Below are 24,975 nucleotides of genomic sequence, written 5' to 3' on the forward strand. Positions count from 1 at the left end.
CTGGTCAAAGCCCTGTGCGCAAAACACGGCTCATCTTTTCAGGATAGCAAAGTGCACTTTTTGGACAGAAAAGAAGAACGCGCACCTTTTGCTCACACAAGAAAAATCATTTGCAAGAGGCCTGACAGAGGACACCTTAATCATCCCACTGGAGCACACCTACCTAAACAAGGGCCTTCTACACCATGCCATCAACACGCCATGCTGTATTTTTCATCTTTGCTTACATCTTTTGGAATCATTGCAAACTTTCAGCCAAGCATTTCCACAATTAACATCTGCCTTTTAGGGTCACTTAGCTAGACTGTGGGCTGAACTATGCAGATTACTTCTACTTTTAGGGAGACTCAAGCCAGTATGAACATGAGGCGAGGGCACATCTTCTTACTGTCCTACCAATCCCATTATACCTTATGCCTCACACTGGCACCTGCCAGTCACAGACAGGAGGTTTACAACTTGAAAATCAGGTATGACTGAAGCACTTTTTGGCACTTGTCCTTCTACAGACAAACTATTTTCTTCGTGCAGCCAGACAAGCACTGTTTATTTTCTCCGCTAAGGCTGCAGAGGTGAATTTTCTATTTGTGGGTTGCAGGTCTGAACCCCAAATGGCCCATACTTTGTGAGAAAGAATGATGCTGCAGACAAGCATTGTGTAAATGTACACAATCTGTGTCCCAATAGTCATCGGGCAAAGGGCATACACACTTATCCATGCACAACCACATGGACGTCAAGGACAGGCGAGTTGGATGGTGGGTATGATACTAGTTTGTAAAAGTGCACCATCGACGAGGATGGGATTTGAACCCATGCGTGCAGAGCACAATGGATTAGCAGTCCATCGCCTTAACCACTCGGCCACCTCGTCTCAGTAAATCATGACATCTAACGCTATCATTTTTTCAGCTCTGGTCAAAGCCCTGTGCGCAAAACACGGCTCATCTTTTCAGGATAGCAAAGTGCACTTTTTGGACAGAAAAGAAGAACGCGCACCTTTTGCTCACACAAGAAAAATCATTTGCAAGAGGCCTGACAGAGGACACCTTAATCATCCCACTGGAGCACACCTACCTAAACAAGGGCCTTCTACACCATGCCATCAACACGCCATGCTGTATTTTTCATCTTTGCTTACATCTTTTGGAATCATTGCAAACTTTCAGCCAAGCATTTCCACAATTAACATCTGCCTTTTAGGGTCACTTAGCTAGACTGTGGGCTGAACTATGCAGATTACTTCTACTTTTAGGGAGACTCAAGCCAGTATGAACATGAGGCGAGGGCACATCTTCTTACTGTCCTACCAATCCCATTATACCTTATGCCTCACACTGGCACCTGCCAGTCACAGACAGGAGGTTTACAACTTGAAAATCAGGTATGACTGAAGCACTTTTTGGCACTTGTCCTTCTACAGACAAACTATTTTCTTCGTGCAGCCAGACAAGCACTGTTTATTTTCTCCGCTAAGGCTGCAGAGGTGAATTTTCTATTTGTGGGTTGCAGGTCTGAACCCCAAATGGCCCATACTTTGTGAGAAAGAATGATGCTGCAGACAAGCATTGTGTAAATGTACACAATCTGTGTCCCAATAGTCATCGGGCAAAGGGCATACACACTTATCCATGCACAACCACATGGACGTGTCAAGGACAGGCGAGTTGGATGGTGGGTATGATACTAGTTTGTAAAAGTGCACCATCGACGAGGATGGGATTTGAACCCATGCGTGCAGAGCACAATGGATTAGCAGTCCATCGCCTTAACCACTCGGCCACCTCGTCTCAGTAAAACATGACATCTAACGCTATCATTTTTTCAGCTCTGGTCAAAGCCCTGTGCGCAAAACACGGCTCATCTTTTCAGGATAGCAAAGTGCACTTTTTGGACAGAAAAGAAGAACGCGCACCTTTTGCTCACACAAGAAAAATCATTTGCAAGAGGCCTGACAGAGGACACCTTAATCATCCCACTGGAGCACACCTACCTAAACAAGGGCCTTCTACACCATGCCATCAACACGCCATGCTGTATTTTTCATCTTTGCTTACATCTTTTGGAATCATTGCAAACTTTCAGCCAAGCATTTCCACAATTAACATCTGCCTTTTAGGGTCACTTAGCTAGACTGTGGGCTGAACTATGCAGATTACTTCTACTTTTAGGGAGACTCAAGCCAGTATGAACATGAGGCGAGGGCACATCTTCTTACTGTCCTACCAATCCCATTATACCTTATGCCTCACACTGGCACCTGCCAGTCACAGACAGGAGGTTTACAACTTGAAAATCAGGTATGACTGAAGCACTTTTTGGCACTTGTCCTTCTACAGACAAACTAATTTCTTTGTGCAGCCAGACAAGCACTGTTTATTTTCTCCGCTAAGGCTGCAGAGGTGAATTTTCTATTTGTGGGTTGCAGGTCTGAACCCCGAACGGCCCATACTTTGTGAGAAAGAATGATGCTGCAGACAAGCATTGTGTAAATGTACACAATCTGTGTCCCAATAGTCATCGGGCAAAGGGCATACACACTTATCCATGCACAACCACATGGACGTCAAGGACAGGCGAGTTGGATGGTGGGTATGATACTAGTTTGTAAAAGTGCACCATCGACGAGGATGGGACTTGAACCCATGCGTGCAGAGCACAATGGATTAGCAGTCCATCGCCTTAACCACTCGGCCACCTCGTCTCAGTAAAACATGACATCTAACGCTATCATTTTTTCAGCTCTGGTCAAAGCCCTGTGCGCAAAACATGGCTCATCTTTTCAGGATAGCAAAGTGCACTTTTTGGACAGAAAAGAAGAACGCGCACCTTTTGCTCACACAAGAAAAATCATTTGCAAGAGGCCTGACAGAGGACACCTTAATCATCCCACTGGAGCACACCTACCTAAACAAGGGCCTTCTACACCATGCCATCAACACGCCATGCTGTATTTTTCATCTTTGCTTACATCTTTTGGAATCATTGCAAACTTTCAGCCAAGCATTTCCACAATTAACATCTGCCTTTTAGGGTCACTTAGCTAGACTGTGGGCTGAACTATGCAGATTACTTCTACTTTTAGGGAGACTCAAGCCAGTATGAACATGAGGCGAGGGCACATCTTCTTACTGTCCTACCAATCCCATTATACCTTATGCCTCACACTGGCACCTGCCAGTCACAGACAGGAGGTTTACAACTTGAAAATCAGGTATGACTGAAGCACTTTTTGGCACTTGTCCTTCTACAGACAAACTATTTTCTTCGTGCAGCCAGACAAGCACTGTTTATTTTCTCCGCTAAGGCTGCAGAGGTGAATTTTCTATTTGTGGGTTGCAGGTCTGAACCCCAAATGGCCCATACTTTGTGAGAAAGAATGATGCTGCAGACAAGCATTGTGTAAATGTACACAATCTGTGTCCCAATAGTCATCGGGCAAAGGGCATACACACTTATCCATGCACAACCACATGGACGTCAAGGACAGGCGAGTTGGATGGTGGGTATGATACTAGTTTGTAAAAGTGCACCATCGACGAGGATGGGATTTGAACCCATGCGTGCAGAGCACAATGGATTAGCAGTCCATCGCCTTAACCACTCGGCCACCTCGTCTCAGTAAAACATGACATCTAACGCTATCATTTTTTCAGCTCTGGTCAAAGCCCTGTGCGCAAAACACGGCTCATCTTTTCAGGATAGCAAAGTGCACTTTTTGGACAGAAAAGAAGAACGCGCACCTTTTGCTCACACAAGAAAAATCATTTGCAAGAGGCCTGACAGAGGACACCTTAATCATCCCACTGGAGCACACCTACCTAAACAAGGGCCTTCTACACCATGCCATCAACACGCCATGCTGTATTTTTCATCTTTGCTTACATCTTTTGGAATCATTGCAAACTTTCAGCCAAGCATTTCCACAATTAACATCTGCCTTTTAGGGTCACTTAGCTAGACTGTGGGCTGAACTATGCAGATTACTTCTACTTTTAGGGAGACTCAAGCCAGTATGAACATGAGGCGAGGGCACATCTTCTTACTGTCCTACCAATCCCATTATACCTTATGCCTCACACTGGCACCTGCCAGTCACAGACAGGAGGTTTACAACTTGAAAATCAGGTATGACTGAAGCACTTTTTGGCACTTGTCCTTCTACAGACAAACTATTTTCTTCGTGCAGCCAGACAAGCACTGTTTATTTTCTCCGCTAAGGCTGCAGAGGTGAATTTTCTATTTGTGGGTTGCAGGTCTGAACCCCAAATGGCCCATACTTTGTGAGAAAGAATGATGCTGCAGACAAGCATTGTGTAAATGTACACAATCTGTGTCCCAATAGTCATCGGGCAAAGGGCATACACACTTATCCATGCACAACCACATGGACGTGTCAAGGACAGGCGAGTTGGATGGTGGGTATGATACTAGTTTGTAAAAGTGCACCATCGACGAGGATGGGATTTGAACCCATGCGTGCAGAGCACAATGGATTAGCAGTCCATCGCCTTAACCACTCGGCCACCTCGTCTCAGTAAAACATTACATCTAACGCTATCATTTTTTCAGCTCTGGTCAAAGCCCTGTGCGCAAAACACGGCTCATCTTTTCAGGATAGCAAAGTGCACTTTTTGGACAGAAAAGAAGAACGCGCACCTTTTGCTCACACAAGAAAAATCATTTGCAAGAGGCCTGACAGAGGACACCTTAATCATCCCACTGGAGCACACCTACCTAAACAAGGGCCTTCTACACCATGCCATCAACACGCCATGCTGTATTTTTCATCTTTGCTTACATCTTTTGGAATCATTGCAAACTTTCAGCCAAGCATTTCCACAATTAACATCTGCCTTTTAGGGTCACTTAGCTAGACTGTGGGCTGAACTATGCAGATTACTTCTACTTTTAGGGAGACTCAAGCCAGTATGAACATGAGGCGAGGGCACATCTTCTTACTGTCCTACCAATCCCATTATACCTTATGCCTCACACTGGCACCTGCCAGTCACAGACAGGAGGTTTACAACTTGAAAATCAGGTATGACTGAAGCACTTTTTGGCACTTGTCCTTCTACAGACAAACTAATTTCTTCGTGCAGCCAGACAAGCACTGTTTATTTTCTCCGCTAAGGCTGCAGAGGTGAATTTTCTATTTGTGGGTTGCAGGTCTGAACCCCGAACGGCCCATACTTTGTGAGAAAGAATGATGCTGCAGACAAGCATTGTGTAAATGTACACAATCTGTGTCCCAATAGTCATCGGGCAAAGGGCATACACACTTATCCATGCACAACCACATGGACGTCAAGGACAGGCGAGTTGGATGGTGGGTATGATACTAGTTTGTAAAAGTGCACCATCGACGAGGATGGGACTTGAACCCATGCGTGCAGAGCACAATGGATTAGCAGTCCATCGCCTTAACCACTCGGCCACCTCGTCTCAGTAAAACATGACATCTAACGCTATCATTTTTTCAGCTCTGGTCAAAGCCCTGTGCGCAAAACACGGCTCATCTTTTCAGGATAGCAAAGTGCACTTTTTGGACAGAAAAGAAGAACGCGCACCTTTTGCTCACACAAGAAAAATCATTTGCAAGAGGCCTGACAGAGGACACCTTAATCATCCCACTGGAGCACACCTACCTAAACAAGGGCCTTCTACACCATGCCATCAACACGCCATGCTGTATTTTTCATCTTTGCTTACATCTTTTGGAATCATTGCAAACTTTCAGCCAAGCATTTCCACAATTAACATCTGCCTTTTAGGGTCACTTAGCTAGACTGTGGGCTGAACTATGCAGATTACTTCTACTTTTAGGGAGACTCAAGCCAGTATGAACATGAGGCGAGGGCACATCTTCTTACTGTCCTACCAATCCCATTATACCTTATGCCTCACACTGGCACCTGCCAGTCACAGACAGGAGGTTTACAACTTGAAAATCAGGTATGACTGAAGCACTTTTTGGCACTTGTCCTTCTACAGACAAACTATTTTCTTCGTGCAGCCAGACAAGCACTGTTTATTTTCTCCGCTAAGGCTGCAGAGGTGAATTTTCTATTTGTGGGTTGCAGGTCTGAACCCCAAATGGCCCATACTTTGTGAGAAAGAATGATGCTGCAGACAAGCATTGTGTAAATGTACACAATCTGTGTCCCAATAGTCATCGGGCAAAGGGCATACACACTTATCCATGCACAACCACATGGACGTCAAGGACAGGCGAGTTGGATGGTGGGTATGATACTAGTTTGTAAAAGTGCACCATCAACGAGGATGGGATTTGAACCCGTGCGTGCAGAGCACAATGGATTAGCAGTCCATCGCCTTAACCACTCGGCCACCTCGTCTCAGTAAATCATGACATCTAACGCTATCATTTTTTCAGCTCTGGTCAAAGCCCTGTGCGCAAAACACGGCTCATCTTTTCAGGATAGCAAAGTGCACTTTTTGGACAGAAAAGAAGAACGCGCACCTTTTGCTCACACAAGAAAAATCATTTGCAAGAGGCCTGACAGAGGACACCTTAATCATCCCACTGGAGCACACCTACCTAAACAAGGGCCTTCTACACCATGCCATCAACACGCCATGCTGTATTTTTCATCTTTGCTTACATCTTTTGGAATCATTGCAAACTTTCAGCCAAGCATTTCCACAATTAACATCTGCCTTTTAGGGTCACTTAGCTAGACTGTGGGCTGAACTATGCAGATTACTTCTACTTTTAGGGAGACTCAAGCCAGTATGAACATGAGGCGAGGGCACATCTTCTTACTGTCCTACCAATCCCATTATACCTTATGCCTCACACTGGCACCTGCCAGTCACAGACAGGAGGTTTACAACTTGAAAATCAGGTATGACTGAAGCACTTTTTGGCACTTGTCCTTCTACAGACAAACTATTTTCTTCGTGCAGCCAGACAAGCACTGTTTATTTTCTCCGCTAAGGCTGCAGAGGTGAATTTTCTATTTGTGGGTTGCAGGTCTGAACCCCAAATGGCCCATACTTTGTGAGAAAGAATGATGCTGCAGACAAGCATTGTGTAAATGTACACAATCTGTGTCCCAATAGTCATCGGGCAAAGGGCATACACACTTATCCATGCACAACCACATGGACGTGTCAAGGACAGGCGAGTTGGATGGTGGGTATGATACTAGTTTGTAAAAGTGCACCATCGACGAGGATGGGATTTGAACCCATGCGTGCAGAGCACAATGGATTAGCAGTCCATCGCCTTAACCACTCGGCCACCTCGTCTCAGTAAAACATGACATCTAACGCTATCATTTTTTCAGCTCTGGTCAAAGCCCTGTGCGCAAAACACGGCTCATCTTTTCAGGATAGCAAAGTGCACTTTTTGGACAGAAAAGAAGAACGCGCACCTTTTGCTCACACAAGAAAAATCATTTGCAAGAGGCCTGACAGAGGACACCTTAATCATCCCACTGGAGCACACCTACCTAAACAAGGGCCTTCTACACCATGCCATCAACACGCCATGCTGTATTTTTCATCTTTGCTTACATCTTTTGGAATCATTGCAAACTTTCAGCCAAGCATTTCCACAATTAACATCTGCCTTTTAGGGTCACTTAGCTAGACTGTGGGCTGAACTATGCAGATTACTTCTACTTTTAGGGAGACTCAAGCCAGTATGAACATGAGGCGAGGGCACATCTTCTTACTGTCCTACCAATCCCATTATACCTTATGCCTCACACTGGCACCTGCCAGTCACAGACAGGAGGTTTACAACTTGAAAATCAGGTATGACTGAAGCACTTTTTGGCACTTGTCCTTCTACAGACAAACTAATTTCTTCGTGCAGCCAGACAAGCACTGTTTATTTTCTCCGCTAAGGCTGCAGAGGTGAATTTTCTATTTGTGGGTTGCAGGTCTGAACCCCGAACGGCCCATACTTTGTGAGAAAGAATGATGCTGCAGACAAGCATTGTGTAAATGTACACAATCTGTGTCCCAATAGTCATCGGGCAAAGGGCATACACACTTATCCATGCACAACCACATGGACGTCAAGGACAGGCGAGTTGGATGGTGGGTATGATACTAGTTTGTAAAAGTGCACTATCGACGAGGATGGGACTTGAACCCATGCGTGCAGAGCACAATGGATTAGCAGTCCATCGCCTTAACCACTCGGCCACCTCGTCTCAGTAAAACATGACATCTAACGCTATCATTTTTTCAGCTCTGGTCAAAGCCCTGTGCGCAAAACACGGCTCATCTTTTCAGGATAGCAAAGTGCACTTTTTGGACAGAAAAGAAGAACGCGCACCTTTTGCTCACACAAGAAAAATCATTTGCAAGAGGCCTGACAGAGGACACCTTAATCATCCCACTGGAGCACACCTACCTAAACAAGGGCCTTCTACACCATGCCATCAACACGCCATGCTGTATTTTTCATCTTTGCTTACATCTTTTGGAATCATTGCAAACTTTCAGCCAAGCATTTCCACAATTAACATCTGCCTTTTAGGGTCACTTAGCTAGACTGTGGGCTGAACTATGCAGATTACTTCTACTTTTAGGGAGACTCAAGCCAGTATGAACATGAGGCGAGGGCACATCTTCTTACTGTCCTACCAATCCCATTATACCTTATGCCTCACACTGGCACCTGCCAGTCACAGACAGGAGGTTTACAACTTGAAAATCAGGTATGACTGAAGCACTTTTTGGCACTTGTCCTTCTACAGACAAACTAATTTCTTCGTGCAGCCAGACAAGCACTGTTTATTTTCTCCGCTAAGGCTGCAGAGGTGAATTTTCTATTTGTGGGTTGCAGGTCTGAACCCCGAACGGCCCATACTTTGTGAGAAAGAATAATGCTGCAGACAAGCATTGTGTAAATGTACACAATCTGTGTCCCAATAGTCATCGGGCAAAGGGCATACACACTTATCCATGCACAACCACATGGACGTCAAGGACAGGCGAGTTGGATGGTGGGTATGATACTAGTTTGTAAAAGTGCACCATCGACGAGGATGGGACTTGAACCCATGCGTGCAGAGCACAATGGATTAGCAGTCCATCGCCTTAACCACTCGGCCACCTCGTCTCAGTAAAACATGACATCTAACGCTATCATTTTTTCAGCTCTGGTCAAAGCCCTGTGCGCAAAACACGGCTCATCTTTTCAGGATAGCAAAGTGCACTTTTTGGACAGAAAAGAAGAACGCGCACCTTTTGCTCACACAAGAAAAATCATTTGCAAGAGGCCTGACAGAGGACACCTTAATCATCCCACTGGAGCACACCTACCTAAACAAGGGCCTTCTACACCATGCCATCAACACGCCATGCTGTATTTTTCATCTTTGCTTACATCTTTTGGAATCATTGCAAACTTTCAGCCAAGCATTTCCACAATTAACATCTGCCTTTTAGGGTCACTTAGCTAGACTGTGGGCTGAACTATGCAGATTACTTCTACTTTTAGGGAGACTCAAGCCAGTATGAACATGAGGCGAGGGCACATCTTCTTACTGTCCTACCAATCCCATTATACCTTATGCCTCACACTGGCACCTGCCAGTCACAGACAGGAGGTTTACAACTTGAAAATCAGGTATGACTGAAGCACTTTTTGGCACTTGTCCTTCTACAGACAAACTAATTTCTTCGTGCAGCCAGACAAGCACTGTTTATTTTCTCCGCTAAGGCTGCAGAGGTGAATTTTCTATTTGTGGGTTGCAGGTCTGAACCCCGAACGGCCCATACTTTGTGAGAAAGAATGATGCTGCAGACAAGCATTGTGTAAATGTACACAATCTGTGTCCCAATAGTCATCGGGCAAAGGGCATACACACTTATCCATGCACAACCACATGGACGTCAAGGACAGGCGAGTTGGATGGTGGGTATGATACTAGTTTGTAAAAGTGCACCATCGACGAGGATGGGACTTGAACCCATGCGTGCAGAGCACAATGGATTAGCAGTCCATCGCCTTAACCACTCGGCCACCTCGTCTCAGTAAAACATGACATCTAACGCTATCATTTTTTCAGCTCTGGTCAAAGCCCTGTGCGCAAAACACGGCTCATCTTTTCAGGATAGCAAAGTGCACTTTTTGGACAGAACAGAAGAACGCGCACCTTTTGCTCACACAAGAAAAATCATTTGCAAGAGGCCTGACAGAGGACACCTTAATCATCCCACCGGAGCACACCTACCTAAACAAGGGCCTTCTACACCATGCCATCAACACGCCATGCTGTATTTTTCATCTTTGCTTACATCTTTTGGAATCATTGCAAACTTTCAGCCAAGCATTTCCACAATTAACATCTGCCTTTTAGGGTCACTTAGCTAGACTGTGGGCTGAACTATGCAGATTACTTCTACTTTTAGGGAGACTCAAGCCAGTATGAACATGAGGCGAGGGCACATCTTCTTACTGTCCTACCAATCCCATTATACCTTATGCCTCACACTGGCACCTGCCAGTCACAGACAGGAGGTTCACAACTTGAAAATCAGGTATGACTGAAGCACTTTTTGGCACCAGGCATGGTCGGAAGAGCCAATTTCCGATTCCGCGGTAATTCCGCATACCGCCACTACCGAAATTCCGCTTCCGCTACATTCCGGTGGAATTCCGCTACATTCCGCGGAATTCCGCGGTATTCCGCCACGTGCACCTTCCGTATTTTTAAACGGACTTCCGTAATTTTTAAACGGATTTCCGTAAATTTAGGAGGAAACACTCAATCGCTCATTTGAAATATCTATTGTTAATAAAGTTGATTTGTATTTTGTAAATTTGGATAAAAAAAATGTTGAAACCGTTATTTTAGCGCAGTAACTCTCCGCTGATTATGATTGGTCAACTCATTCCGCATCTCCTGATTGGTCAATTCATTCCGATTCCGATTTTGCCGGAATTCCGAATTCCGGATTGCAAATTCCGAATTCCGGATTGCAAATTCCGAATTCCGCGGAACCATGCGGAAACCCCAATTCCGGCGGAATTTCGGAATTTTAGCTTCCGCGGAATTCGGAAGCCCATGCCTGTTTGGCACTTGTCCTTCTACAGACAAACTAATTTCTTCGTGCAGCCAGACAAGCACTGTTTATTTTCTCCGCTAAGGCTGCAGAGGTGAATTTTCTATTTGTGGGTTGCAGGTCTGAACCCCGAACGGCCCATACTTTGTGAGAAAGAATGATGCTGCAGACAAGCATTGTGTAAATGTACACAATCTGTGTCCCAATAGTCATCGGGCAAAGGGCATACACACTTATCCATGCACAACCACATGGACGTCAAGGACAGGCGAGTTGGATGGTGGGTATGATACTAGTTTGTAAAAGTGCACCATCGACGAGGATGGGACTTGAACCCATGCGTGCAGAGCACAATGGATTAGCAGTCCATCGCCTTAACCACTCGGCCACCTCGTCTCAGTAAAACATGACATCTAACGCTATCATTTTTTCAGCTCTGGTCAAAGCCCTGTGCGCAAAACACGGCTCATCTTTTCAGGATAGCAAAGTGCACTTTTTGGACAGAAAAGAAGAACGCGCACCTTTTGCTCACACAAGAAAAATCATTTGCAAGAGGCCTGACAGAGGACACCTTAATCATCCCACTGGAGCACACCTACCTAAACAAGGGCCTTCTACACCATGCCATCAACACGCCATGCTGTATTTTTCATCTTTGCTTACATCTTTTGGAATCATTGCAAACTTTCAGCCAAGCATTTCCACAATTAACATCTGCCTTTTAGGGTCACTTAGCTAGACTGTGGGCTGAACTATGCAGATTACTTCTACTTTTAGGGAGACTCAAGCCAGTATGAACATGAGGCGAGGGCACATCTTCTTACTGTCCTACCAATCCCATTATACCTTATGCCTCACACTGGCACCTGCCAGTCACAGACAGGAGGTTTACAACTTGAAAATCAGGTATGACTGAAGCACTTTTTGGCACTTGTCCTTCTACAGACAAACTATTTTCTTCGTGCAGCCAGACAAGCACTGTTTATTTTCTCCGCTAAGGCTGCAGAGGTGAATTTTCTATTTGTGGGTTGCAGGTCTGAACCCCAAATGGCCCATACTTTGTGAGAAAGAATGATGCTGCAGACAAGCATTGTGTAAATGTACACAATCTGTGTCCCAATAGTCATCGGGCAAAGGGCATACACACTTATCCATGCACAACCACATGGACGTGTCAAGGACAGGCGAGTTGGATGGTGGGTATGATACTAGTTTGTAAAAGTGCACCATCGACGAGGATGGGATTTGAACCCATGCGTGCAGAGCACAATGGATTAGCAGTCCATCGCCTTAACCACTCGGCCACCTCGTCTCAGTAAAACATGACATCTAACGCTATCATTTTTTCAGCTCTGGTCAAAGCCCTGTGCGCAAAACACGGCTCATCTTTTCAGGATAGCAAAGTGCACTTTTTGGACAGAAAAGAAGAACGCGCACCTTTTGCTCACACAAGAAAAATCATTTGCAAGAGGCCTGACAGAGGACACCTTAATCATCCCACTGGAGCACACCTACCTAAACAAGGGCCTTCTACACCATGCCATCAACACGCCATGCTGTATTTTTCATCTTTGCTTACATCTTTTGGAATCATTGCAAACTTTCAGCCAAGCATTTCCACAATTAACATCTGCCTTTTAGGGTCACTTAGCTAGACTGTGGGCTGAACTATGCAGATTACTTCTACTTTTAGGGAGACTCAAGCCAGTATGAACATGAGGCGAGGGCACATCTTCTTACTGTCCTACCAATCCCATTATACCTTATGCCTCACACTGGCACCTGCCAGTCACAGACAGGAGGTTTACAACTTGAAAATCAGGTATGACTGAAGCACTTTTTGGCACTTGTCCTTCTACAGACAAACTAATTTCTTTGTGCAGCCAGACAAGCACTGTTTATTTTCTCCGCTAAGGCTGCAGAGGTGAATTTTCTATTTGTGGGTTGCAGGTCTGAACCCCGAACGGCCCATACTTTGTGAGAAAGAATGATGCTGCAGACAAGCATTGTGTAAATGTACACAATCTGTGTCCCAATAGTCATCGGGCAAAGGGCATACACACTTATCCATGCACAACCACATGGACGTCAAGGACAGGCGAGTTGGATGGTGGGTATGATACTAGTTTGTAAAAGTGCACCATCGACGAGGATGGGACTTGAACCCATGCGTGCAGAGCACAATGGATTAGCAGTCCATCGCCTTAACCACTCGGCCACCTCGTCTCAGTAAAACATGACATCTAACGCTATCATTTTTTCAGCTCTGGTCAAAGCCCTGTGCGCAAAACATGGCTCATCTTTTCAGGATAGCAAAGTGCACTTTTTGGACAGAAAAGAAGAACGCGCACCTTTTGCTCACACAAGAAAAATCATTTGCAAGAGGCCTGACAGAGGACACCTTAATCATCCCACTGGAGCACACCTACCTAAACAAGGGCCTTCTACACCATGCCATCAACACGCCATGCTGTATTTTTCATCTTTGCTTACATCTTTTGGAATCATTGCAAACTTTCAGCCAAGCATTTCCACAATTAACATCTGCCTTTTAGGGTCACTTAGCTAGACTGTGGGCTGAACTATGCAGATTACTTCTACTTTTAGGGAGACTCAAGCCAGTATGAACATGAGGCGAGGGCACATCTTCTTACTGTCCTACCAATCCCATTATACCTTATGCCTCACACTGGCACCTGCCAGTCACAGACAGGAGGTTTACAACTTAAAAAATCAGGTATGACTGAAGCACTTTTTGGCACTTGTCCTTCTACAGACAAACTATTTTCTTCGTGCAGCCAGACAAGCACTGTTTATTTTCTCCGCTAAGGCTGCAGAGGTGAATTTTCTATTTGTGGGTTGCAGGTCTGAACCCCAAATGGCCCATACTTTGTGAGAAAGAATGATGCTGCAGACAAGCATTGTGTAAATGTACACAATCTGTGTCCCAATAGTCATCGGGCAAAGGGCATACACACTTATCCATGCACAACCACATGGACGTCAAGGACAGGCGAGTTGGATGGTGGGTATGATACTAGTTTGTAAAAGTGCACCATCGACGAGGATGGGATTTGAACCCATGCGTGCAGAGCACAATGGATTAGCAGTCCATCGCCTTAACCACTCGGCCACCTCGTCTCAGTAAAACATGACATCTAACGCTATCATTTTTTCAGCTCTGGTCAAAGCCCTGTGCGCAAAACACGGCTCATCTTTTCAGGATAGCAAAGTGCACTTTTTGGACAGAAAAGAAGAACGCGCACCTTTTGCTCACACAAGAAAAATCATTTGCAAGAGGCCTGACAGAGGACACCTTAATCATCCCACTGGAGCACACCTACCTAAACAAGGGCCTTCTACACCATGCCATCAACACGCCATGCTGTATTTTTCATCTTTGCTTACATCTTTTGGAATCATTGCAAACTTTCAGCCAAGCATTTCCACAATTAACATCTGCCTTTTAGGGTCACTTAGCTAGACTGTGGGCTGAACTATGCAGATTACTTCTACTTTTAGGGAGACTCAAGCCAGTATGAACATGAGGCGAGGGCACATCTTCTTACTGTCCTACCAATCCCATTATACCTTATGCCTCACACTGGCACCTGCCAGTCACAGACAGGAGGTTTACAACTTGAAAATCAGGTATGACTGAAGCACTTTTTGGCACTTGTCCTTCTACAGACAAACTATTTTCTTCGTGCAGCCAGACAAGCACTGTTTATTTTCTCCGCTAAGGCTGCAGAGGTGAATTTTCTATTTGTGGGTTGCAGGTCTGAACCCCAAATGGCCCATACTTTGTGAGAAAGAATGATGCTGCAGACAAGCATTGTGTAAATGTACACAATCTGTGTCCCAATAGTCATCGGGCAAAGGGCATACACACTTATCCATGCACAACCACATGGACGTGTCAAGGACAGGCGAGTTGGATGGTGGGTATGATACTAGTTTGTAAAAGTGCACCATCGACGAGGATGGGATTTGAACCCATGCGTGCAGAGCACAATGGATTAGCAGTCCATCGCCTTAACCACTCGGCCACCTCGTCTCAGTAAAACATGACATCTAACGCTATCATTTTTTCAGCTCTGGTCAAAGCCCTGTGCGCAAAACACGGCTCATCTTTTCAGGATAGCAAAGTGCACTTTTTGGACAGAAAAGAAGAACGCGCACCTTTTGCTCACACAAGAAAAATCATTTGCAAGAGGCCTGACAGAGGACACCTTAATCATCCCACTGGAGCACACCTACCTAAACAAGGGCCTTCTACACCATGCCATCAACACGCCATGCTGTATTTTTCATCTTTGCTTACATCTTTTGGAATCATTGCAAACTTTCAGCCAAGCATTTCCACAATTAACATCTGCCTTTTAGGGTCACTTAGCTAGACTGTGGGCTGAACTATGCAGATTACTTCTACTTTTAGGGAGACTCAAGCCAGTATGAACATGAGGCGAGGGCACATCTTCTTACTGTCCTACCAATCCCATTATACCTTATGCCTCACACTGGCACCTGCCAGTCACAGACAGGAGGTTTACAACTTGAAAATCAGGTATGACTGAAGCACTTTTTGGCACTTGTCCTTCTACAGACAAACTAATTTCTTCGTGCAGCCAGACAAGCACTGTTTATTTTCTCCGCTAAGGCTGCAGAGGTGAATTTTCTATTTGTGGGTTGCAGGTCTGAACCCCGAACGGCCCATACTTTGTGAGAAAGAATGATGCTGCAGACAAGCATTGTGTAAATGTACACAATCTGTGTCCCAATAGTCATCGGGCAAAGGGCATACACACTTATCCATGCACAACCACATGGACGTCAAGGACAGGCGAGTTGGATGGTGGGTATGATACTAGTTTGTAAAAGTGCACCATCGACGAGGATGGGACTTGAACCCATGCGTGCAGAGCACAATGGATTAGCAGTCCATCGCCTTAACCACTCGGCCACCTCGTCTCAGTAAAACATGACATCTAACGCTATCATTTTTTCAGCTCTGGTCAAAGCCCTGTGCGCAAAACACGGCTCATCTTTTCAGGATAGCAAAGTGCACTTTTTGGACAGAAAAGAAGAACGCGCACCTTTTGCTCACACAAGAAAAATCATTTGCAAGAGGCCTGACAGAGGACACCTTAATCATCCCACTGGAGCACACCTACCTAAACAAGGGCCTTCTACACCATGCCATCAACACGCCATGCTGTATTTTTCATCTTTGCTTACATCTTTTGGAATCATTGCAAACTTTCAGCCAAGCATTTCCACAATTAACATCTGCCTTTTAGGGTCACTTAGCTAGACTGTGGGCTGAACTATGCAGATTACTTCTACTTTTAGGGAGACTCAAGCCAGTATGAACATGAGGCGAGGGCACATCTTCTTACTGTCCTACCAATCCCATTATACCTTATGCCTCACACTGGCACCTGCCAGTCACAGACAGGAGGTTTACAACTTGAAAATCAGGTATGACTGAAGCACTTTTTGGCACTTGTCCTTCTACAGACAAACTAATTTCTTCGTGCAGCCAGACAAGCACTGTTTATTTTCTCCGCTAAGGCTGCAGAGGTGAATTTTCTATTTGTGGGTTGCAGGTCTGAACCCCGAACGGCCCATACTTTGTGAGAAAGAATGATGCTGCAGACAAGCATTGTGTAAATGTACACAATCTGTGTCCCAATAGTCATCGGGCAAAGGGCATACACACTTATCCATGCACAACCACATGGACGTCAAGGACAGGCGAGTTGGATGGTGGGTATGATACTAGTTTGTAAAAGTGCACCATCGACGAGGATGGGACTTGAACCCATGCGTGCAGAGCACAATGGATTAGCAGTCCATCGCCTTAACCACTCGGCCACCTCGTCTCAGTAAAACATGACATCTAACGCTATCATTTTTTCAGCTCTGGTCAAAGCCCTGTGCGCAAAACACGGCTCATCTTTTCAGGATAGCAAAGTGCACTTTTTGGACAGAACAGAAGAACGCGCACCTTTTGCTCACACAAGAAAAATCATTTGCAAGAGGCCTGACAGAGGACACCTTAATCATCCCACTGGAGCACACCTACCTAAACAAGGGCCTTCTACACCATGCCATCAACACGCCATGCTGTATTTTTCATCTTTGCTTACATCTTTTGGAATCATTGCAAACTTTCAGCCAAGCATTTCCACAATTAACATCTGCCTTTTAGGGTCACTTAGCTAGACTGTGGGCTGAACTATGCAGATTACTTCTACTTTTAGGGAGACTCAAGCCAGTATGAACATGAGGCGAGGGCACATCTTCTTACTGTCCTACCAATCCCATTATACCTTATGCCTCACACTGGCACCTGCCAGTCACAGACAGGAGGTTTACAACTTGAAAATCAGGTATGACTGAAGCACTTTTTGGCACTTGTCCTTCTACAGACAAACTATTTTCTTCGTGCAGCCAGACAAGCACTGTTTATTTTCTCCGCTAAGGCTGCAGAGGTGAATTTTCTATTTGTGGGTTGCAGGTCTGAACCCCAAATGGCCCATACTTTGTGAGAAAGAATGATGCTGCAGACAAGCATTGTGTAAATGTACACAATCTGTGTCCCAATAGTCATCGGGCAAAGGGCATACACACTTATCCATGCACAACCACATGGACGTCAAGGACAGGCGAGTTGGATGGTGGGTATGATACTAGTTTGTAAAAGTGCACCATCGACGAGGATGGGATTTGAACCCATGCGTGCAGAGCACAATGGATTTGCAGTCCATCGCCTTAACCACTCAGCCACCTCGTCTCAGTAAAACATGACATCTAACGCTATCATTTTTTCAGCTCTGGTCAAAGCCCTGTGCGCAAAACACGGCTCATCTTTTCAGGATAGCAAAGTGCACTTTTTGGACAGAAAAGAAGAACGCGCACCTTTTGCTCACACAAGAAAAATCATTTGCAAGAGGCCTGACAGAGGACACCTTAATCATCCCACTGGAGCACACCTACCTAAACAAGGGCCTTCTACACCATGCCATCAACACGCCATGCTGTATTTTTCATCTTTGCTTACATCTTTTGGAATCATTGCAAACTTTCAGCCAAGCATTTCCACAATTAACATCTGCCTTTTAGGGTCACTTAGCTAGACTGTGGGCTGAACTATGCAGATTACTTCTACTTTTAGGGAGACTCAAGCCAGTATGAACATGAGGCGAGGGCACATCTTCTTACTGTCCTACCAATCCCATTATACCTTATGCCTCACACTGGCACCTGCCAGTCACAGACAGGAGGTTTACAACTTGAAAATCAGGTATGACTGAAGCACTTTTTGGCACCAGGCATGGTCGGAAGAGCCAATTTCCGATTCCGCGGTAATTCCGCATACCGCCACTACCGAAATTCCGCTTCCGCTACATTCCAGTGGAATTCCGCGGTATTCCGCCACGTGCACCTTCCGTATTTTTAAACGGACTTCCGTAATTTTTAAACGGATTTCCGTAAATTTAGGAGGAAACACTCAATCGCTCATTTGAAATATCTATTGTTAATAAAGTTGATTTGTATTTTGTAAATTTGGATAAAAAAAATGTTGAAACCGTTATTTTAGCGCAGTAACTCTCCGCTGATTATGATTGGTCAACTCATTCCGCATCTCCTGATTGGTCAATTCATTCCGATTCCGATTTTGCCGGAATTCCGAATTCCGGATTGCAAATTCCGAATTCCGGATTGCAAATTCCGAATTCCGCGGAACCATGCGGAAACCCCAATTCCGGCGGAATTTCGGAATTTTAGCTTCCGCGGAATTCGGAAGCCCATGCCTGTTTGGCACTTGTCCTTCTACAGACAAACTAATTTCTTCGTGCAGCCAGACAAGCACTGTTTATTTTCTCCGCTAAGGCTGCAGAGGTGAATTTTCTATTTGTGGGTTGCAGGTCTGAACCCCGAACGGCCCATACTTTGTGAGAAAGAATGATGCTGCAGACAAGCATTGTGTAAATGTACACAATCTGTGTCCCAATAGTCATCGGGCAAAGGGCATACACACTTATCCATGCACAACCACATGGACGTCAAGGACAGGCGAGTTGGATGGTGGGTATGATACTAGTTTGTAAAAGTGCACCATCGACGAGGATGGGACTTGAACCCATGCGTGCAGAGCACAATGGATTAGCAGTCCATCGCCTTAACCACTCGGCCACCTCATCTCAGTAAAACATGACATCTAACGCTATCATTTTTTCAGCTCTGGTCAAAGCCCTGTGCGCAAAACACAGCTCATCTTTTCAGGATAGCAAAGTGCACTTTTTGGACAGAAAAGAAGAACGCGCACCTTTTGCTCACACAAGAAAAATCATTTGCAAGAGGCCTGACAGAGGACACCTTAATCATCCCACTGGAGCACACCTACCTAAACAAGGGCCTTCTACACCATGCCATCAACACGCCATGCTGTATTTTTCATCTTTGCTTACATCTTTTGGAATCATTGCAAACTTTCAGCCAAGCATTTCCACAATTAACATCTGCCTTTTAGGGTCACTTAGCTAGACTGTGGGCTGAACTATGCAGATTACTTCTACTTTTAGGGAGACTCAAGCCAGTATGAACATGAGGCGAGGGCACATCTTCTTACTGTCCTACCAATCCCATTATACCTTATGCCTCACACTGGCACCTGCCAGTCACAGACAGGAGGTTTACAACTTGAAAATCAGGTATGACTGAAGCACTTTTTGGCACTTGTCCTTCTACAGACAAACTATTTTCTTCGTACAGCCAGACAAGCACTGTTTATTTTCTCCGCTAAGGCTGCAGAGGTGAATTTTCTATTTGTGGGTTGCAGGTCTGAACCCCGAACGGCCCATACTTTGTGAGAAAGAATGATGCTGCAGACAAGCATTGTGTAAATGTACACAATCTGTGTCCCAATAGTCATCGGGCAAAGGGCATACACACTTATCCATGCACAACCACATGGACGTCAAGGACAGGCGAGTTGGATGGTGGGTATGATACTAGTTTGTAAAAGTGCACCATCGACGAGGATGGGACTTGAACCCATGCGTGCAGAGCACAACGGATTAGCAGTTTATCGCCTTAACCACTCGGCCACCTCGTCTCAGTAAAACATGACATCTAACGCTATCATTTTTTCAGCTCTGGTCAAAGCCCTGTGCGCAAAACACGGCTCATCTTTTCAGGATAGCAAAGTGCACTTTTTGGACAGAAAAGAAGAACGCGCACCTTTTGCTCACACAAGAAAAATCATTTGCAAGAGGCCTGACAGAGGACACCTTAATCATCCCACTGGAGCACACCTACCTAAACAAGGGCCTTCTACACCATGCCATCAACACGCCATGCTGTATTTTTCATCTTTGCTTACATCTTTTGGAATCATTGCAAACTTTCAGCCAAGCATTTCCACAATTAACATCTGCCTTTTAGGGTCACTTAGCTAGACTGTGGGCTGAACTATGCAGATTACTTCTACTTTTAGGGAGACTCAAGCCAGTATGAACATGAGGCGAGGGCACATCTTCTTACTGTCCTACCAATCCCATTATACCTTATGCCTCACACTGGCACCTGCCAGTCACAGACAGGAGGTTTACAACTTGAAAATCAGGTATGACTGAAGCACTTTTTGGCACTTGTCCTTCTACAGACAAACTATTTTCTTCGTGCAGCCAGACAAGCACTGTTTATTTTCTCCGCTAAGGCTGCAGAGGTGAATTTTCTATTTGTGGGTTGCAGGTCTGAACCCCAAATGGCCCATACTTTGTGAGAAAGAATGATGCTGCAGACAAGCATTGTGTAAATGTACACAATCTGTGTCCCAATAGTAATCGGGCAAAGGGCATTCACACTTATCCATGCACAACCACATGGACGTGTCAAGGACAGGCGAGTTGGATGGTGGGTATGATACTAGTTTGTAAAAGTGCACCATCGACGAGGATGGGATTTGAACCCATGCGTGCAGAGCACAATGGGTTAGCAGTCCATCGCCTTAACCACTCGGCCACCTCGTCTCAGTAAAGCATGACATCTAACGCTATCATTTTTTCAGCTCTGGTCAAAGCCCTGTGCGCAAAACACGGCTCATCTTTTCAGGATAGCAAAGTGCACTTTTTGGACAGAAAAGAAGAACGCGCACCTTTTGCTCACACAAGAAAAATCATTTGCAAGAGGCCTGACAGAGGACACCTTAATCATCCCACTGGAGCACACCTACCTAAACAAGGGCCTTCTACACCATGCCATCAACACGCCATGCTGTATTTTTCATCTTTGCTTACATCTTTTGGAATCATTGCAAACTTTCAGCCAAGCATTTCCACAATTAACATCTGCCTTTTAGGGTCACTTAGCTAGACTGTGGGCTGAACTATGCAGATTACTTCTACTTTTAGGGAGACTCAAGCCAGTATGAACATGAGGCGAGGGCACATCTTCTTACTGTCCTACCAATCCCATTATACCTTATGCCTCACACTGGCACCTGCCAGTCACAGACAGGAGGTTTACAACTTGAAAATCAGGTATGACTGAAGCACTTTTTGGCACTTGTCCTTCTACAGACAAACTATTTTCCTTCCATGCCAATGTCAGCATACTACGGGGGTTAGTCCCGCCCTTTAACCCCTCCAGGACCTGTCCATATAAATTTTGCACACTCCCACCCCCAGTTGCTTTTTTTTCTCGTCCTCCTCCAGGACTGTCACTAGGCTTATTTCCCAAGTAAATTTTGTTATATTCTAGCATTTCTTTTTCCGATTTTTATTTTTTGCCTCACCTGCTGCTCTCTTGGCAGCCATCCACGCAGCCCCTCACTGTGTGAAGTCCCCGCTGTTTCACCTTAAACAGGTGTAGGCGCTGGGATAACCCCCTCTTTCTGCTGATCTTTCTGGGGGTAAAGGTTGTACAGAGTTGTGCTGTAAATCAGCGCCGACAGGGAGTAGGCAGCTGCAGTAAGGCTATGTGTTCCACGCTGGAGTGCAAGGAGACTTCCGGGAGGAAGTGATGTCATCTCTGCACTTCCTGTTTTCGGCAAGGAAGGAGATTCAAATAGCAGGGGAGCTCAGTAAGCAGAGACGTCGGACATTGCTCTGGGGCAGTGGAGTACGCTGAGGGGACTGTGCCTGGCAGACTGCTGAGCAGGTAAGCGGCACACAGAGCGGCGGACTAGTGAGTGTTTAGTCGCTCTGGTGTCCCATGCTGATGTCTATCTGCTTATACATTTAGGTCTTTGCTGAGGATTGGTACTGATATTTGGCTTTACTTGCTGTCAAGATCCTAATCTCTACAGTGACTGTGTTATAGGTGCGTAACAATAGATTTTTGCTCTACCTGCAAGCTCTCACTTAAAAACTGCATCATTAGCCTCATCTAATGTCTCACATGTGTATTTGTAGATTACTCTGCATGAGTGAGATATGGATTCGGTGGCTGCTGCCTACGAAACAGATCAGCATGGAAATGATAGGTGGGGCACGGTGATATATATACATTTATTTATTTTTAAAAAAAAAATTTGTTTTTGAGGCACTTTTTACTAACAGAAATTTATATTTCTGTTTGTTCCCTATGCAGTTCCTCCCAACCTGAAGAAAATCCGTCTGCATCAAAGCGCGGATCCTCTTCAAGATCTAGTAAAACTCGATCAAATAGAGGTTCTCAAAGTCACGATAGAAGTCATAAGGAATTGAAAAAGTGTTGGGCTTGTGGCCGAGAATGTATGCCAGGGAAACTGGTCTGCTCAGAATGCTTTTACTCCATTCCGGTTGAGGAAGAGCCGACAGGAGAATTTAAAAATCTTGTAAGGGAGATTGTGCAGCAATCCTTGGCTGAGCACGCCCATACGTCTGCAGCACATACGCGTGATTCAGACCCTGACCAGCCTGAGGAAGAGGATGGTCTGGCTGTAGGATTTGACTTTTCTCTGGTTACACCCTTTGTTAAGTCTGTTAGACAGGCCTTGCAATGGGAAGAGGAAGAGGAACCACAGTCGAAAAGACGTCGCTTTTTCCCGCATCTTAAAAAGAAGCCCTTAGCATTCCCTGTAATGGAAGAGATTACTGAACTAATTCAGGACGAATGGTCCAAACCAGAGAGAAAAGTGTCCATGTCAAATCGTTTTTCAAAATTATATCCTATGGAGGGTGAAATTATAACACAGCTAGACAGCCCACCTGCTGTTGATGCTTCCGTTATCAGATTAGCAAAACACGTGACACTACCTCTTGAAGACGTGGTATCCTTCAAGGAACCCTTAGAGAGAAAGGTGGATACGGATCTTAAAAGAGCCTATAGTTCTATGGGATCTGTGTGTAAACCCGCAATTGCACTAACAGCTGTGTCTCGCGCATTAAGAGTATGGACGGAGAATCTGGAGGGAGCTATTCAAGATAATGTAGATCGAAAGACTCTAATCAAGGCGTTGGAGGAATTCAAATTAGCCTCAGACTATGTAGGTGAAGCTGCTATTGACATAATTAGAGTGGCAACACGCGCAATTTTGCATACAGTAACAGCTAAAAGGGCCATGTGGCTACGTCCCTGGGCAGCAGATACTAATTCCAAGACGGCATGGTGCAAGATCCCGTATGACGGAAAAAATCTGTTTGGTCCAAAGATGGACACTGCTATTTCAAGAGTAACAGGGGGTAAATCGGGCCTTCTTCCCCAGGAAAGACGCCAGAGGAAAACTAGGCCCAACGATAGAAGGTCGTTCCAGAATAAGTTTAGAGATTATAAGTCCAACAGAGGTTCCCAGTCCTTTCGTAGAAACTGGCAGAGTACGCAATCAAACCTTTCAAAATTCAACAAACAGAAAGGAGCCAGTGTTAATACACAGTCCACAAAGTCCTTCTGATGCGGGGCCCGCCCACAGGGAGCCGGTAGGGGGGCGACTCCAGATGTATGCACAACTGTGGGCAGAAAACATAAAGGACCCTTGGGTCATAAATACAGTATCATGGGGCCATTCTTGGAACTTCAAAAGAGAACCCTCCTTACCACACTTCATACCCACGTCTCTACCAAGATCGCCACAGAAGCTAGAGATCCTAAATCAATATGTACAGGAATTAGTGGACAAGAAGGCAATCATAGAAGTAGAGCAAGAGCAAAGATTTCAAGGACTTTACTCCCCGTTGTTCTTCGTGACAAAGAAGTCGGGTCAGTTACGACCAGTATTAGATCTACGTTTTCTAAACGACCACATACAACAGGAGAAATTCAAGATGGAATCATTACAGACAATCATACCAACGATCCAATTAAAGGACTGGATGATAGCAATAGACCTAGCAGATGCGTACCTACACATACCAATACACAGGATGTTTCAAAAATACCTCAGATTTTCGATAGGGGAGAGACACTATCAGTTCAGGGTACTACCCTTCGGCATCTGTACTGCCCCGAGAACGTTTACAAAAATACTGATCACGATTATTGCTTTACTCAGGTGTCAGGGTCTCCACGCTCACCACTACCTGGACGACATCCTACTGGTGGCATCATCCGAAATAATTCTATTGCAACACAAACAGTTACTGTTACAGACTTTACAGAGGTTCGGCTGGTTGGTAAATTGGCAGAAAAGCAAACCCAGACCAACACAGAGGATTTTGTTCCTGGGAGCGGAGATAGACACGAATGCAAATGCAGTCAAGTTACCTACAGAAAAGCTGGAAGCTATCATCACAAAGGTACTAAGTCTACAGAGAGTCACCCACATATCAGCAAGGCAATGTTTGGCACTAATAGGGATGTTTTCAGCCTCCATACCGATGGTAAAATGGGCAAGGTGGAACATGCGTGCCTTCCAGAAGGGATTTCTGGACCAATGGAGGGGCACAGACTATCAGCTGCGGATCAAGATCTTTCCCAGGATGAGGGACGAAC

The 24,975-nt window shown here is 45.3% G+C and overlaps 22 non-coding genes across 22 annotated transcripts; all 22 read right to left on the reverse strand.

Annotated features, from left to right (window-relative positions):
* Positions 1-792: 792 nt before the first annotated feature.
* Positions 793-874, reverse strand: TRNAS-GCU (transfer RNA serine (anticodon GCU)). Its single transcript has one exon. It is a non-coding gene; the product is annotated as a tRNA-Ser (tRNA).
* An 834-nt stretch (positions 875-1,708) lies between these two features.
* Positions 1,709-1,790, reverse strand: TRNAS-GCU (transfer RNA serine (anticodon GCU)). Its single transcript has one exon. It is a non-coding gene; the product is annotated as a tRNA-Ser (tRNA).
* An 832-nt stretch (positions 1,791-2,622) lies between these two features.
* Positions 2,623-2,704, reverse strand: TRNAS-GCU (transfer RNA serine (anticodon GCU)). Its single transcript has one exon. It is a non-coding gene; the product is annotated as a tRNA-Ser (tRNA).
* Positions 2,705-3,536: 832 nt separating this feature from the next.
* TRNAS-GCU (transfer RNA serine (anticodon GCU)) lies at positions 3,537-3,618 on the reverse strand. Its single transcript has one exon. It is a non-coding gene; the product is annotated as a tRNA-Ser (tRNA).
* An 834-nt stretch (positions 3,619-4,452) lies between these two features.
* Positions 4,453-4,534, reverse strand: TRNAS-GCU (transfer RNA serine (anticodon GCU)). Its single transcript has one exon. It is a non-coding gene; the product is annotated as a tRNA-Ser (tRNA).
* Positions 4,535-5,366: 832 nt separating this feature from the next.
* Positions 5,367-5,448, reverse strand: TRNAS-GCU (transfer RNA serine (anticodon GCU)). Its single transcript has one exon. It is a non-coding gene; the product is annotated as a tRNA-Ser (tRNA).
* An 832-nt stretch (positions 5,449-6,280) lies between these two features.
* Positions 6,281-6,362, reverse strand: TRNAS-GCU (transfer RNA serine (anticodon GCU)). Its single transcript has one exon. It is a non-coding gene; the product is annotated as a tRNA-Ser (tRNA).
* Positions 6,363-7,196: 834 nt separating this feature from the next.
* Positions 7,197-7,278, reverse strand: TRNAS-GCU (transfer RNA serine (anticodon GCU)). Its single transcript has one exon. It is a non-coding gene; the product is annotated as a tRNA-Ser (tRNA).
* An 832-nt stretch (positions 7,279-8,110) lies between these two features.
* TRNAS-GCU (transfer RNA serine (anticodon GCU)) lies at positions 8,111-8,192 on the reverse strand. The gene has a single exon. It is a non-coding gene; the product is annotated as a tRNA-Ser (tRNA).
* An 832-nt stretch (positions 8,193-9,024) lies between these two features.
* On the reverse strand, positions 9,025-9,106 carry TRNAS-GCU (transfer RNA serine (anticodon GCU)). The gene has a single exon. It is a non-coding gene; the product is annotated as a tRNA-Ser (tRNA).
* An 832-nt stretch (positions 9,107-9,938) lies between these two features.
* Positions 9,939-10,020, reverse strand: TRNAS-GCU (transfer RNA serine (anticodon GCU)). Its single transcript has one exon. It is a non-coding gene; the product is annotated as a tRNA-Ser (tRNA).
* A 1,349-nt stretch (positions 10,021-11,369) lies between these two features.
* Positions 11,370-11,451, reverse strand: TRNAS-GCU (transfer RNA serine (anticodon GCU)). Its single transcript has one exon. It is a non-coding gene; the product is annotated as a tRNA-Ser (tRNA).
* Positions 11,452-12,285: 834 nt separating this feature from the next.
* TRNAS-GCU (transfer RNA serine (anticodon GCU)) lies at positions 12,286-12,367 on the reverse strand. Its single transcript has one exon. It is a non-coding gene; the product is annotated as a tRNA-Ser (tRNA).
* An 832-nt stretch (positions 12,368-13,199) lies between these two features.
* On the reverse strand, positions 13,200-13,281 carry TRNAS-GCU (transfer RNA serine (anticodon GCU)). Its single transcript has one exon. It is a non-coding gene; the product is annotated as a tRNA-Ser (tRNA).
* Positions 13,282-14,114: 833 nt separating this feature from the next.
* On the reverse strand, positions 14,115-14,196 carry TRNAS-GCU (transfer RNA serine (anticodon GCU)). Its single transcript has one exon. It is a non-coding gene; the product is annotated as a tRNA-Ser (tRNA).
* An 834-nt stretch (positions 14,197-15,030) lies between these two features.
* TRNAS-GCU (transfer RNA serine (anticodon GCU)) lies at positions 15,031-15,112 on the reverse strand. Its single transcript has one exon. It is a non-coding gene; the product is annotated as a tRNA-Ser (tRNA).
* An 832-nt stretch (positions 15,113-15,944) lies between these two features.
* On the reverse strand, positions 15,945-16,026 carry TRNAS-GCU (transfer RNA serine (anticodon GCU)). The gene has a single exon. It is a non-coding gene; the product is annotated as a tRNA-Ser (tRNA).
* An 832-nt stretch (positions 16,027-16,858) lies between these two features.
* TRNAS-GCU (transfer RNA serine (anticodon GCU)) lies at positions 16,859-16,940 on the reverse strand. Its single transcript has one exon. It is a non-coding gene; the product is annotated as a tRNA-Ser (tRNA).
* Positions 16,941-17,772: 832 nt separating this feature from the next.
* On the reverse strand, positions 17,773-17,854 carry TRNAC-GCA (transfer RNA cysteine (anticodon GCA)). The gene has a single exon. It is a non-coding gene; the product is annotated as a tRNA-Cys (tRNA).
* Positions 17,855-19,183: 1,329 nt separating this feature from the next.
* On the reverse strand, positions 19,184-19,265 carry TRNAS-GCU (transfer RNA serine (anticodon GCU)). The gene has a single exon. It is a non-coding gene; the product is annotated as a tRNA-Ser (tRNA).
* An 832-nt stretch (positions 19,266-20,097) lies between these two features.
* TRNAS-GCU (transfer RNA serine (anticodon GCU)) lies at positions 20,098-20,179 on the reverse strand. The gene has a single exon. It is a non-coding gene; the product is annotated as a tRNA-Ser (tRNA).
* An 834-nt stretch (positions 20,180-21,013) lies between these two features.
* On the reverse strand, positions 21,014-21,095 carry TRNAS-GCU (transfer RNA serine (anticodon GCU)). Its single transcript has one exon. It is a non-coding gene; the product is annotated as a tRNA-Ser (tRNA).
* Between the last annotated feature and the right edge of the window lie 3,880 nt (positions 21,096-24,975).

Source organism: Hyperolius riggenbachi, chromosome 3 (genome assembly GCF_040937935.1).
Source record: "Hyperolius riggenbachi isolate aHypRig1 chromosome 3, aHypRig1.pri, whole genome shotgun sequence".
In the NCBI taxonomy this organism is placed as follows: Eukaryota; Metazoa; Chordata; class Amphibia; order Anura; family Hyperoliidae; genus Hyperolius; species Hyperolius riggenbachi.